A 13,621-nucleotide genomic window follows, 5' to 3' on the forward strand; every position below is an offset into this window, starting at 1 on the left:
CACGTAGTGACAGTACAAAGCGACGGCCAAGCAATCGGTGTACAAATCTCAAGAAGACTTCAAGTCAGAGGCCGCCACCCGCATGCCTCCGCAGGGAACCCGGCTGGGGCCAATGGGCCACAGCCATGGGCACCACCGTCTGGGGAAGCAGCTCGGGAGCCGTGCCGGCGGCCGGTAGCACTGCCCCCGCGGTGCGCACCGAAGGCCATGGCTGCGCCGTGGGCGCCGCCTCTGTTGCGGGCTGGTGCGCTGTAGAACGCTGCCTTGCCGACCATGTGCCATCGCCCCGCGGAGCTTCTTGGCCAAAAATATGAAACATAATGCAATGGCATGTTTAAAACTTTTTCTAAAGTAAAAATATTTCAGAAAAATAGACATCACAATTTTCCATATGCATCACACAATGATGTTTAGACTTTGTAGTTTTTTCTAAGAAGGTTGACCATATATTCAATACCAGTTGTTGAAATAGGAACATATAGTTCTGTATTTCCACTCTACACAATGTTATTTCAAGAAAAATGAATCCATTTTCAGATATTTGTCATATTTATGAACTTCAAATTGCTCATTGTTTGAAGTATTCGACAGTCTGTACACAGTCAGGGCAAGATTGGACAGAGGATGATAAGGGTAAGAAGATGCAACAGACACCAGATTAGTGGACGACTATGGGATGACCTCATAATTCAGAAGGGAGTCAAAGTAATACATGATAAGACATCCTTAAATTCAGCATTCAAGGTTGTAACAATATCCTGATACTACAGATATGATGACAGCAGAGCACAGTGTCTGTACCAAGTGGAACCAAACTTGTAGGCAAGTAAACCTGACAGCATACCAATATGTAAATAAGAAGCAAAAGGGCAAGGAAAACATGGCTCACACAAAGGACCGAGAATTAGTGGCATAAATTACCAAAAGCAACCGGTTGTCCTATAGTTCAAATCAAATTCTAAAGCGGAGGCTGAATATGGTAGAGACCCGTCATCCTTTTATTTTAAAACTTGTAGCGCCAGGAATTACTCACGGACATTGTACACTGCAACAATTTAGTGTTTGCTTGTACATCACCGAATATGGTACACTGTACACTGAATATGGTACCGTAAGTAAAATCCAATGTGTGTAAACTAATCTGAGAAGTGAAACTTTAATTCAACAAACATGGCAATCACTAATTCCGATAAGAAGACATGCTTTATTATATCCAAAGCCCCTATATCTGGGGATGTTTTTGCTTCGACGTTTTGCCATTTGTATGAAAATGACTCTTTGGTAAACTGGTGTAGGGCACGTGTAATAAATTGGGAAATGACTGTGTAAAGTCATGTGGTGTCTCTAAGTTTGCTTTCAAAATTTTCTGAACGTGCTTGGTTATTTGATTGGTTCGCCTAGCATTTTGCGTCGTATGTGGGCCAGCAAAGATGTTTGACTTCCCAACCTAGGATTTTACCTGTGGATCGGTGCTTCCATCAGTTTTCACTGGATTCCGGTCTGTGCACATGTCCTGAGTTGCCTAATTGGTGTTTAACTGTTACTCAAAAAATAATTGGTGTTTAACTGAGCGGTACCGTCTTACTTTTATGGACAGGGGTGCCGCTTCGACCGCTCTGTCTAGACGCTGCTTTGCCTCTTCTGTTATCTATTCGAGAGCCTGCCATCCTTGTTTAACGGTGCCACTGTTGTCGCGTCTTCCGGAATTGTCGCCGCTTATTGCTGGTGCGGGCTGTACATTTACGTACCATGCTACGGTGCAGGCTATAAATAGGCTGCCTTTTTTGCCATATTATTGCGTTGGGTTTTCTCTGGTGTCTTATCGCTTTCTGCTCCGGTGCTCCCCCGTGGGCTGAACACGAGTGAGAAAAACACAAGGACAGTCCAGATGCGTCGATGGCAGTTCGTAACAAGGGGCACGATGGTCATTTCAGGTGCGTGTAGAGCGCGCGCAGACCAGTCGTAGAGCCTCGTATGAGCCCGCGCCGGCCCGTGTATTATTGTACGCCGGGCGTGTACGTGTATTATACGCTGGTGGTTGCATTTCCCCGCGGTCGTGCGCGTGCACGTGTGCATGGATAGTTTCCAAAAAAAGGCCCCTAGTATAAGAGGAGGGGAACGGGCACCGACTGCATCGCCCACCCCATTTCCCCCAAATCGCCTCCCTCTCCCTTCTCTCCGCTCTACCTCATCGTCTCCCTCACCGGCAACCCCACCTGCTCGCTCACCACCGCCGCCTCCCTCTCTTCCCATGCTTGCTTCTGGCTTGGATGGAGCAAGGCCGCGGCGAAGCCGCCGTCGCGGACGGAGATCTGCAGAAGACGGGAGCGGAGACCGTGGCAGATGCCGTGCAGGCCCTCGTCGGTAGCACGGGTGCAGGAGGTGCTCCATCCCCACGCGCTGGACCGGTCGCTGCGGCGGCGGATCTGGATGAGAAGAAGGTGGCCATGGCGGACTCAGCCGTGGCGGACTCAGCCGTGCCGGAGCTTGGCGTGACAGCGTCGAGCGGCCCATCTGATGGACCTGCGGAGGCTGGCGGCGAGCACGTGGACCTGCAGGTAATCCTGGCCAGCAGTCCCCTCCGTTGCTAGTTACCCCCGTTAAGTAGTAGATTTAGGTGTTAGGGTTTTTTGTTGTTGCTAGTTGCTGCATCCCCTTCTGATAGTTAGGGTTTTTAGATGTTTGATTGATTTATAGTGAAGGTTAAGTTTGGATTCTGTGATTGAATCATCCAGTAGATCAAGTAGTTAGGTTTTTTTAATGAGATGTTAAGTTGGGGATTTGTTGTATTGGATTTAATTAAAGCCACTGATATGTTGTATCTGTGATTGAATCACATCCCGTAGATGTAGTAGTTAGGGTTTCTTAATTAGATGTTTAGTTAGGGTTTTTTTTGTATTGGATTCATTTATAGCCTATGATATGTAGAATGTGTGATTGAATCACATCCAGTAGGTGTAGTAGTTAGGGTTTTTTTAATTAGATGTTTAGTTGGGGATTTTTCGTATTGGCTTCAATTAAAGCCACCGATATGTTGTATCTGTGATTGAATCACATCACGTAGATTTAGTAGTTAGGGTTTCTTAATTAGATGTTTAGTTAGGGTTTTTTTTTGTATTGGATTCATTTATAGCCTCTGATATGTAGAATGTGTGATTAGATGTAGTAGTTAGGGTTTTTTAATTAGATGTTTAGTTGGGGATTTTTTGTATTGGATTCAATTAGAGCTACTGATAAGTAGAATTTGTAATTGAATCACATCCCGTAGATGTGGTAGTTATGGTTTTTAATTAGTTAATTAGTTAAGGTTTATTTGTATTGGATTCATTTATAGACATTTATATATAGAATCTGTGTTTGAATCATCCAGTAGATGCAGTAGTTAGGGTTTTTAATTAGATGTTTAGTTAGGGTTTTCTTGTATTGGATTCATTTATAGCCAGTTATATGTAGGACCTATGATTGAATCATCCAGTAGATGTAGTAGTTATGGTTTTTAAATTAGTTGATTAGTTAAGGTTTATTTGTATTATTCATTTATACAGTTATATAGATTCTGTGATTGAATGATGTAGTAGATGTACTAGTTAGTGTTTCTTAAGTAGATGTTTAGTTAGGTTTCTTTTGTATTGGATTCATTTATAGGCAGAGATAAATGTAATTAAATGGTGTGACTGAATGATGCAGTAGAAGTAAGAGTTATGATATTTTAATTAGATGTATGAGTTAGTGTTATTTGTAGTAGATTCATTTATATCCAATGATATATGTAAGTAAACTTTGTGATTCAGTGTTCCAGTGGATCTAGGAGTTAGTGTTTTTTAATTAGATGCTGGAGTTAGGGTATTTTAATTAGATGTAGGAGTTAGGCTTCACCATTTCACTTATTCTGACATACGAGTGCTCATTGAGAACTGCTCTGAACTAAATATTTACAAATGAAATGAAAACCTGACATGTTTGTGAAGTTATATATAAAGGTCCTATTTGCATTGTCTGTCAAAACCTGCTATTTCATTGGTTAATAAGAGAGGAATGGTATTCATTTATACCTTCATATGCATGTTCAAAAGCAAAATCTGAATTTGTATGTCCATATGAATGAACTTGTATGTTCATAACCCTATTGTTTAGTATCTATATAGCTTCATATATAGTCTATGAATTAGTTGTTGAAATGTACATACCATGTGTAACTTGTGCACCTTTTCAATATAGTTAGGAGCTTTCCATCATTATGCAAAATCAACTTGTTTGTAATGGCATTATTTGAACCACCATTCAATTCCTTTTAAATGACTTGCTTGGTTGACAATATAGCAGAAGGAGGATCTTGTTGGCAACAAGAGGAAGTGGGACGCAACTGGGTACTACCCTTATGATAGTGATGAAGATGAGCCGTACGAGGTAAGGCCTAGATGAAATGTTATTTGTGCATTGAGTTAGTGTTAGATGTTTATAGTATTTGAATGCATAATGTATTAATGTCAGTCATTAATGTGTGCAGTATCAATTTGGAGATGATGTGATCGAGGGGAACGTCGAGTCCTTTGAAGAGAAGGAGGTGTTGAAGATCAGGGGTCAAGGATCTGCTATGTACTACAACTGGAGGACGGACAAGTACCGCTGCCCCTACTGCAGTAGGCCCAAGCCCAGGTCTGGGATGCTGGAGCATCTGATGGAACATTGTCGGGCTACATCCATCAGCAGTCATGAGTACAAGATCAGGTCTCAGCATTCCGCCCTCCACAAGGTCCTGAGAAACCCTAACATGTAGTTGCCCTAGACCCTGGTTGTCGTTTGATGGAGGAAGCCTCAGTTCTTTTGGTGAACTTTATGTGGTAGTCTGATGGTGGAAACTTTTAGTGGTAATGTAGTATGAACTTTTATCTAAGTGTAGTACTGTAATGTGTGGTCTAAACTTATCTAATATGCTAGTGGTCTGAACTTGGAGGTGTCTACATCAGCAAGTGTGCTGTGTGGATGCTGCTATCTATGGTAGTAATATATATTGCTATCTATATGTGTGTCCCTTAAATTTGCCATTATGGTTCCTTAGATGTATGATTTGCTTGAATTTACCTTTTGCATTGATCAGACATGCCGCATCCGTGTTGCTTCACTGATCAGGCATGCTGCAAATACTTCCCATGTTGTGGCCTTGTGGAACTTGTTGTGTCAATGGTGCAATAAATTCCCATGTTGTGGCCATGTGCAACATGCTCTGCCGATAAGCAAATCGGACCAAATGTAAAACTTTGCGTTAAGTTAATTAATGTTGTTTAGTAAACTAAGTGGAAATTGTTCATCGACACATATGACATCTTTCCATAATTTGAGTAAGCAAAAATAGCAAATACCCCACCATATGATCAAATATTCCAATAACTGATCACATATTCCATCATTTCATCAAATAATAATAAAAAAGTAGTTAAAGATGGTGTGTGTGTGTGTGTGTGTGCAAAAAACAACATTTGAATAAAGATGTAATGATTTTGTAATATGAAGGAGTTTTTTCATGAAATGCAAGTTGATTATTTGTAATATGAAAGATCTCCTTTTGTACAATTTATAGTGGCTCCATGAAGCCGGATGTTTCGAACCGGCATTGGGCAGGGCATAAAAAATTAAGTAAAAATTCAAAAATTGTGACCCATATTTTCTTGTACATGGTGACCTACATGTGCCAAACATGGCTATGAAAGAAAGTTTGGAAACATAATATTTTACAATGCCCGCTTGAGGTATAGACCGATGTTTTGACCAGTCAGTCTAGATGGCATTATAAATTAATAAAAAATTCAAAAAACTATAAAACCTTGCAAACCTAGCTTTGTTTGTGCAAGAGATCATGTGTGCCAAATTTGAGGTGATTTGAAGGTGGTGGAAAAAATCATCGCATTTCGGAGGGGCCATTTGGTGTAACATAAGCCAGTTTTTGCACAAATGTGATTTTTCCCACCACCTCAAAATCACCCAAATTTTCTTGCACATGGTGACCCACATGTGCCAATCATGCCTATGAAAGAAAATTTGGAAAAAGAATATTTTACAACGCCCCCTAGGTATAGACCGATTTTTTGACCAGCTGGTTGATGACCCACAAGTATAGTGGATCTATCGTAGTCCTTTCGATAAGTAAGAGTGTCGAACCAGGAGGAGAACGAAATTATAAGCGGTTTCCAGCAAGGTATTCTCTGCAAGTACTGAAATAAGTGGTAACAGATAGTTTTGTGATAGGATAAGTTGTAACGAGCAACAAGTAACAAAAGTAAATAAAGTGCAGCAAGGTGGCCCAATCCTTTTTGTAGCAAAGGACAAGCCTGGAAAAACTCTTATATAAGGGAAAGTGCTCCCGAGGACACATGGGAATATCGTCAAGCTAGATTTCATCACGTTCATATGATTCGCGTTCGGTACTTTGATAATTTGATATGTGGGTGGACCAGTGCTTGGGTGTTGTTCTTACTTGAACAAGCATCCCACTTATGATTAACCTCTATTGCAAGCATCCACAACTACAACAAAAGTATTAAGGTAAACCTAACCATAGCATGAAACATATGGATCCAAATCAGCCCCTTACGAAGCAACGCATAAACTAGGGTTTAAGCTTCTGTCACTCTAGCAACCCATCATATACTTATTACTTCCCAATGCCTTCCTCTAGGCCCAAATAATGGTGAAGTGTTATGTAGTCGATGTTCACATAACACCACTAGAGGCTAGACAACATACATCTCATCAAAATATCAAACGAATACCAAATTCACATGACTACTATTAGCAAGACTTCTCCCTTGTCCTCAGGAACAAACGTAACTACTCACAAAGCATAAACTTGTTCATAATCAGAGGGGTATTAATATGCATATAGGATCTGAACATATGATCTTCCACCAATCAAACCAACTAGCATCAACTACAAGGAGTAATCAACACTACTAGCAACCTACTAGCACCAATCCCGGACTTGGAGACAAGAATTGGATACAAGAGATGAACTAGGGTTTGGTATGAGATGGTGCTGGTGAAGATGTTGATGGAGATTGCCCTCTCCTGATGAGAGGAGCGTTGGTGATGACGATGGCGATGATTTCCCCCTCCGGGAGGGAAGTTTCCCCGGCAAAACAGCTCTACCGGAGCTCTAGATTGGATCCGCCAAGGTTTCGCCTCGTGGCGGCAGAGTTTCGTCCCGAAAGGTTGCCTCTTTATTTTTTTTCTCGACGAAAGACTTCATATAGGAGAAGATGATCATCGGAGAGCCACCAAGGGGCCCACGAGGTAAGGGGGCACGCCCTAGGGGGGGGGGGCTCCCCCACCCTCGTGAGCAGGGTGTGGGCCCCCTGGTCTTCATCTTTGGCGAGGATTTTTCATTATTTATTATAAGGTGTTCCGTGGAGTTTCAGGACTTTTGGAGTTGTGCAGAATATGTCTCTAATATTTGCTCCTTTTCCAGCCCAGAATTCCAGATGCCGGCATTCTCCCTCCTTATGTAAACCTTGTAAAATAAGAGAGAATAGCCATAAGTGTTGTGACATAATGTGAAATAACAGCCCATAATGCAATAAATATCGATATAAAAGCATGATGCAAAATGGACGTATCAACTCCCCCAAGCTTAGACCTCGTTTGTCCTCAAGCGAAAGCCGATAACAATAAATATGTCCCCATGTTTAGAGGTAGAGGCATCGATAAAAATAAAATACGGACATGAAGGAATCATGATTATTCTCTTAACAGCAACATATATAGATATTATCACATGATTACTTATGTTCAAGTGATGATCTATTCACAATAAATTAGTCAGAGGCCGAGAAATTTTTGAGAAGTCCTTAACGAACCTCCTATAAAATCCGGCGTGACCAAGGAAACTTCTTATACCTTTAATGTCCTTGGGACATGGCATCTTTTCAATAGCATCAACCTTGGCTTTATCAACTTCAATACCTCTTTCAGAAACTTTATGCCCCAAGACAATACCTTCATTAACCATAAAGTGGCACTTTTCCCAATTAAAGACAAGTTTAGTTTCTTCACATCTCTGCAAAACTCGATCAAGATTGCTCAAGCAATCATCAAAAGAAGATCCATAGACGGAAAAGTCGTCCATGAAAACCTCACAAATTTTTTCACAAAAGTCAGAGAATATAGCCATCATGCATCTTTGAAAGGTAGCAGGTCCATTACATAAACCAAAGGGCATACGTCTATAAGCAAAAGTACCAAAAGGGCATGTAAAAGTAGTCTTTGATTGATCTTTAGCTGACACAGGTATTTGAGAAAAACCAGAATAACCATCTAGAAAGCAATAATCTGTATGTTTGCATAATCTTTCTAGCATTTGATCGATAAAAGGTAAGGGGTGATGATATTTTCTAGTAGCCTTATTTAATTTGCGGAAATCAATTACCATCCTATAACCTGTAATAATTCTTTGTGGAATCAATTCATCTTTATCATTAGGAACAACAGTTATACCTCCCTTCTTAGGGACACAATGAACAGGGCTTACCCACTGACTATCAGCAATGAGATAAATTATACCTGCCTCCAGAAGCTTTAGTATTTCTATTCTTACCACTTCTTTCATTTTAGGATTCAGACATCGCTGAGGATCACGAACTGGTTTGGCATCCGCTTCCAAATTTATTTTATGTTGACACAGAGTGGGACTAATGCCCTTAAGATCATCAAGAGTATATCCAATAGCAGCACGGTGCTTCTTCAGAGTTTTCAATAATCTTTCTTCTTCATGCTCTGAAAGGTTAGCACTAATAATAACAGGATATATCTTCTTTTCATCAAGATAAGCATATTTAAGATTACCAGGCAACGGTTTAACCTCAAACACGGGATCACCCTTAGGTGGAGGGGGATCCCCTAAGATTTCAACAGGCAAATTGTGTTTCAGAATAGGTTCCTGTTTAAAGAATACTTCATCTATTTCCCTTCTTTCATTCATAAACATATCATTCTCATGGTCTAGTAAATAATGTTCTAAAGGATTACTAGGGGTACGTCAAGAGAAGCAAGACCAATAATTTCATCCTTACTGGCAATTCTTCTTCACGGTGTTTTTTACTAAATTTAGAGAAGTTAAATTCATGAGTCATATCATCTAACCCGACAGTAACAACATTCCTTGTGCAATCTATGGTAGCATTAACAGTATTCAAGAAGGGTCTACCGAATATAATGGGACAAAAGCTATCTTGTGGGGAATCAAGAACAAGAAAATTAGCAGGATATTTAGTTTTCCCACACAAGACTTCAACATCTCTAACAATTCCCATTGGTGATATAGTATCTCTATTAGCAAGTTTAATAGTGACATCAATTTCTTCTAACTCAACGGGTGCAATGTCATGCATAATTTCTTATTATAAGGAATGAGGTATTGCACTAGCACTAGCACCCATATCACATAAGCCATGATAACAATGATCCCCTATTTTAACAGAAATAACAGGCATGCCTACCACAGGTCTAGGTTTATTTGTATCACGGGGTTTAGCAATTCTAGCAGTTTCATTACAGAAGTAAATAACATGCCCATCTATATTATCAGACAAAAGTTCTTTGACAATAGCAATATTAGGTTCAACTTTAACTTGCTCAGGAGGTGTGTATATTTTAATATTGCTTTTACGAACCACAGTTAAAGCTTTAGCATGATCCTTTATTCTAACAGGGAAAGGTGGTTTCTTAGCATAAGAAGTAGGAACAATAGGATCATTATAAGTGATAGTCTTTTCTTCAACTTTAATAGGTGCAGCTACTTTTACTTCTATGGGAGGATGATATTTAAACCACTTATCCTTGGGGAGATCAACATAAGTAGCAAAAGATTCACAGAAAGAGGCTACTATCTCAGGATCAAGTCCATATTTAGTGCTAAACTTACGGAAAATATCGGTATCCATAAAAGATTTAACACAATCAAACTTAGGTGTCATACCTGACTCCTTACGATTGTCGAGGTCCCAATCTTCAGAGTTGCATTTAATTATTTCCAATAAATCCCATTTGAATTCAATTGTCTTCATCATAAAAGAGTCAGCACAAGAAGTATCAAGCATGGTGTGATTGCTATCAGAAAGCCGAGCATAAAATTTTTGAATAATCATTTCTCTTGAGAGCTCATGATTGGGGCATGAATATAACATTGATTTAAGCCTCCCCCAATCTTGAGCGATGCTTTCTCCTTCGCGAGGCCAAAAATTATATATATAATTGCGATCACGATGAACAAGATGCATAGGATAAAACTTTTGATAAAATTCCAATTTCAATCGTTTGTAGTCCCAAGACTCCATATCATCACATAGCCTATACCATGTCGATGCATCTCCCTTCAAAGATAAAGGGAAGACCTTCTTCTAAACAACATCTCCGGGTACACCTGCAAGCTTAAATAATCCACAAACTTCATCCACACATATTAGATGCTCATCAGGATGTTTTGATCCATCTCCTAAAAAATGATTAGCTAGCAGTTTTTCTACCATACCCAAAGGAATTTCAAAGCAAGCATTTTCATTTTCAGTAGGTTGAGGAGCAACTCTTTGCTCTACTGGTCGGGGTGAAGATACCCCAAACAAGCCCCTCAGAGGATTACTTTCCATAGTAACAAGTGACAGTAAATTTCACCACACTATATAAATTTTTCCTTACCAAATTCCACCTACCAAAGGCGCTTCACCCCCCGGCAACGGCGCCAGAAAAGAGTCTTGATGACCCACAAGTATAGGGGATCTATCGTAGTCCTTTTGATAAGTAAGAGTGTCGAACCCAACGAGGAGCAGAAGGAAATGATAAGAGGTTTCCAGCAAGGTATTCTCTACAAGTACTGAAATAAGTGGTAATAGATAGTTTTGCGATAGGATAAGTTGTAACGAGCAACAAGTAACAAAAGTAAATAAAGTGCAGCAAGGTGGACCAATCCTTTTTGTAGAAAATGGCAAGCCTGGACAAACTCTTATATAAGGAAAAGCGCTCCCGAGGACACATGGGAATATCGTCAAGCTAGATTTCATCACGTTCATATGATTCGCGTTCGGTACTTTGATAATTTGATATGTAGGTGGACCAGTGGTTGGGTGCTGTTCTTACTTGAACAAGCATCCCAATTACGATTAACCTCTATTGCAAGCATCTGCAACTACAACAAAAGTATTAAGGTAAACCTAACCATAGCATGAAACATATGGATCCAAATCAGCCCCTTACGAAGCAACGCATAAAATAGGGTTTAAGCTTCTGTCACTCTAGCAACCCATCATCTACTTATTACTTCCCAATGCCTTCCTCCAGGCCCAAATAATGGTGAAGTGTTATGTAGTGAACGTTCACATAACACCACTAGAGGCTAGACAACATACATCTCATCAAAATATCGAATGAATACCAAATTCACATGACTACTATTAGCAAGACTTCTCCCTTGTCCTCAGGAACAAACGCAACTACTCAAAAAGCATAAACATGTTCATAATCAAAGGGCTATTAATATGCATATAGGATCTGAACATATGATCTTCCACCAATTAAACCAACTAGCATCAACTACGAGGAGTAATCAACACTACTAGCAACCTACTAGCACCAATCCCGGACTTGGAGACAAGAATTGGATACAAGAGATGAACTAGGGTTTGGAGATGAGATGGTGCTGGTGAAGATGTTGATGGAGATTGCCCTCTCCCGATAAGAGGAGCGTTGGTGATGACGATGGCGATGATTTCCCCCTCCGGGAGGGAAGTTTCCCCGGCAAAACAGCTCTGCCGGAGCTCTAGATTGGATCCACCAAGGTTCCGCCTCGTGGCGGCAGAGTTTCGTCCCGAAAGGTTGCCTCTTTATTTTTTCTCGATGAAAGACTTCATATAAGAGAAGATGGTCATCGGAGAGCCACCAGGGGGCCCACGAGGTAGGGGGGCGCGCCCCCCACCCTCGTGAGCAGGGTGTGGGCCCCCTGGTCTTCATCTTTGGCGAGGATTTTTCAATATTTATTATAAGGTGTTCCGTGGAGTTTCAGGACTTTTGGAGTTGTGCAGAATAGGTCTCTAATATTTGCTCCTTTTCCAGCCCAGAATGCCAGCTGCCGGCATTCTCCCTCCTTATGTAAATCTTGTAAAATAAGAGAGAATAGCCATAAGTATTGTGACATAATGTGAAATAACAACCCATAATGCAATAAATATCGATATAAAAGCATGATGCAAAATGGATGTATCATCAGTCTAGAGGGAATTATAAACAAACAAAAAAATAAAAAAAATAAAACCTTGGAAACCTAGCTTTGTTTGTGCAAGAGATCATGTGTGCCAAAATTGAGCCAATTTGGAGATGGTCGAAAAAATGACCGCATTCAGGAGGGGCCATTTGGTCTAATTTAAACCAGTTTTTGAACAAATGTGATTTTCCCACCAGCTCTAAATCACCCAAATTTTCTCACACATGGCGACCCACATGTTCCAAACATGCCTATGAAAGAAAATTTGGAAAAAGAATATTTTACAATGCCCCCCTGAGGTATAGACCAATTTTTGACCAGTCAGTCTAGAGGGCATTATAAATTAATAAAAAATTCAAAAAAATATAAAACCTTGGAAACCTAGCTTTGTTTGTGCAAGAGATCATGTGTGCCAAAATTGAGGTGATTTGGAGGTGGTCGAAAAAATGACCGCATTCCGGAGGGGCCATTTGGACTTAAGCCAGTTTTTTAACAAATGTGATTTTCCCACTGTCGTGGTTCTAAGCCTGACAGTAGAGTGGGGGGTAGGTATGGAGAGGCAAGGTCCTAGCTACGGAGAGGTTGTAAGCACAAAGGATGTACGAGTTCAGGCCCTTCTCGGAAGAAGCAACAGCCCTACGTCTCGGAGCCCGGAGGCGGTCGAGTGGATTATGAATGTATGGATTACAAGGTACCGAACCCTTCTGCCTGTGGAGGAGGGTGGCTTATATAGAGTGCGCCAGGACCCCAGCCAGCCCACGTAGGAGAGGGTTTAAGGTGAGTTAAGTCTGGGGCGTTACTGGTAACGCCCCACATAAAGAGCCTTTACTATCATAAAGTCTACTTAATTACAGGCCGTTGCGGTGCAGAGTGCCTCTTGACCTCCAGATGGTCGAGTGAGTCTTCGTGGTCGAGTCCTTCGGGCCAGTCGAGTGAATCCTCGTTGGTCGACTGGAAGGCGACCTTTTCTAGGGATGTCCTAGGGTAAGTTACTTGGAACAGGTCCATGACCCTACCCTAGGTACATAACCCCATCATTAGCCCCCGAATGGATTGAGGCTTCGAGTGAAGAAGGCGTTGATGTCGTTTTCGATTAACCTTTGCGCTTTAGTTGTGCGCTGTTCTGGATCAAAAATCTCTTCGTTGACAGGGAGCAATTTGTCTTCGGTCGACTCGATCCATTCTATTTTTGCGTCGAGTGATCTTTCGAGCTTCGACGATCTCCGAGCGACGGATCGCCGGAAACACCGCGTCTGACAGACTGATTTGTTGCTCGCGGATTCCGCGGGGTGCGAAATTTGGGGGCGCGCGCGAAGCGGGGCAGACCGTGGCGTTCGGATGGGACGGGGCATAGACGCCTCGATCTCCGCGCCGCCTTTT

At 41.2% G+C, this 13,621-nt stretch overlaps 1 long non-coding RNA gene across 1 annotated transcript in view; it reads right to left on the minus strand.

Annotated features, from left to right (window-relative positions):
* Nucleotides 1–215: 215 nt before the first annotated feature.
* Nucleotides 216–13,621, minus strand: part of LOC123151574 (uncharacterized) — a 61,579-nt gene continuing 48,173 nt past the window's right edge. The window contains exon 3 of the long non-coding RNA XR_006475719.1: nt 216–297. This is a non-coding gene — a long non-coding RNA (uncharacterized lncRNA). The remainder of the gene's footprint in view (nt 298–13,621) is intronic.

The sequence above is a fragment of the Triticum aestivum genome, chromosome 7A (genome assembly GCF_018294505.1).
Source record: "Triticum aestivum cultivar Chinese Spring chromosome 7A, IWGSC CS RefSeq v2.1, whole genome shotgun sequence".
Classification (NCBI taxonomy): Eukaryota; Viridiplantae; Streptophyta; class Magnoliopsida; order Poales; family Poaceae; genus Triticum; species Triticum aestivum.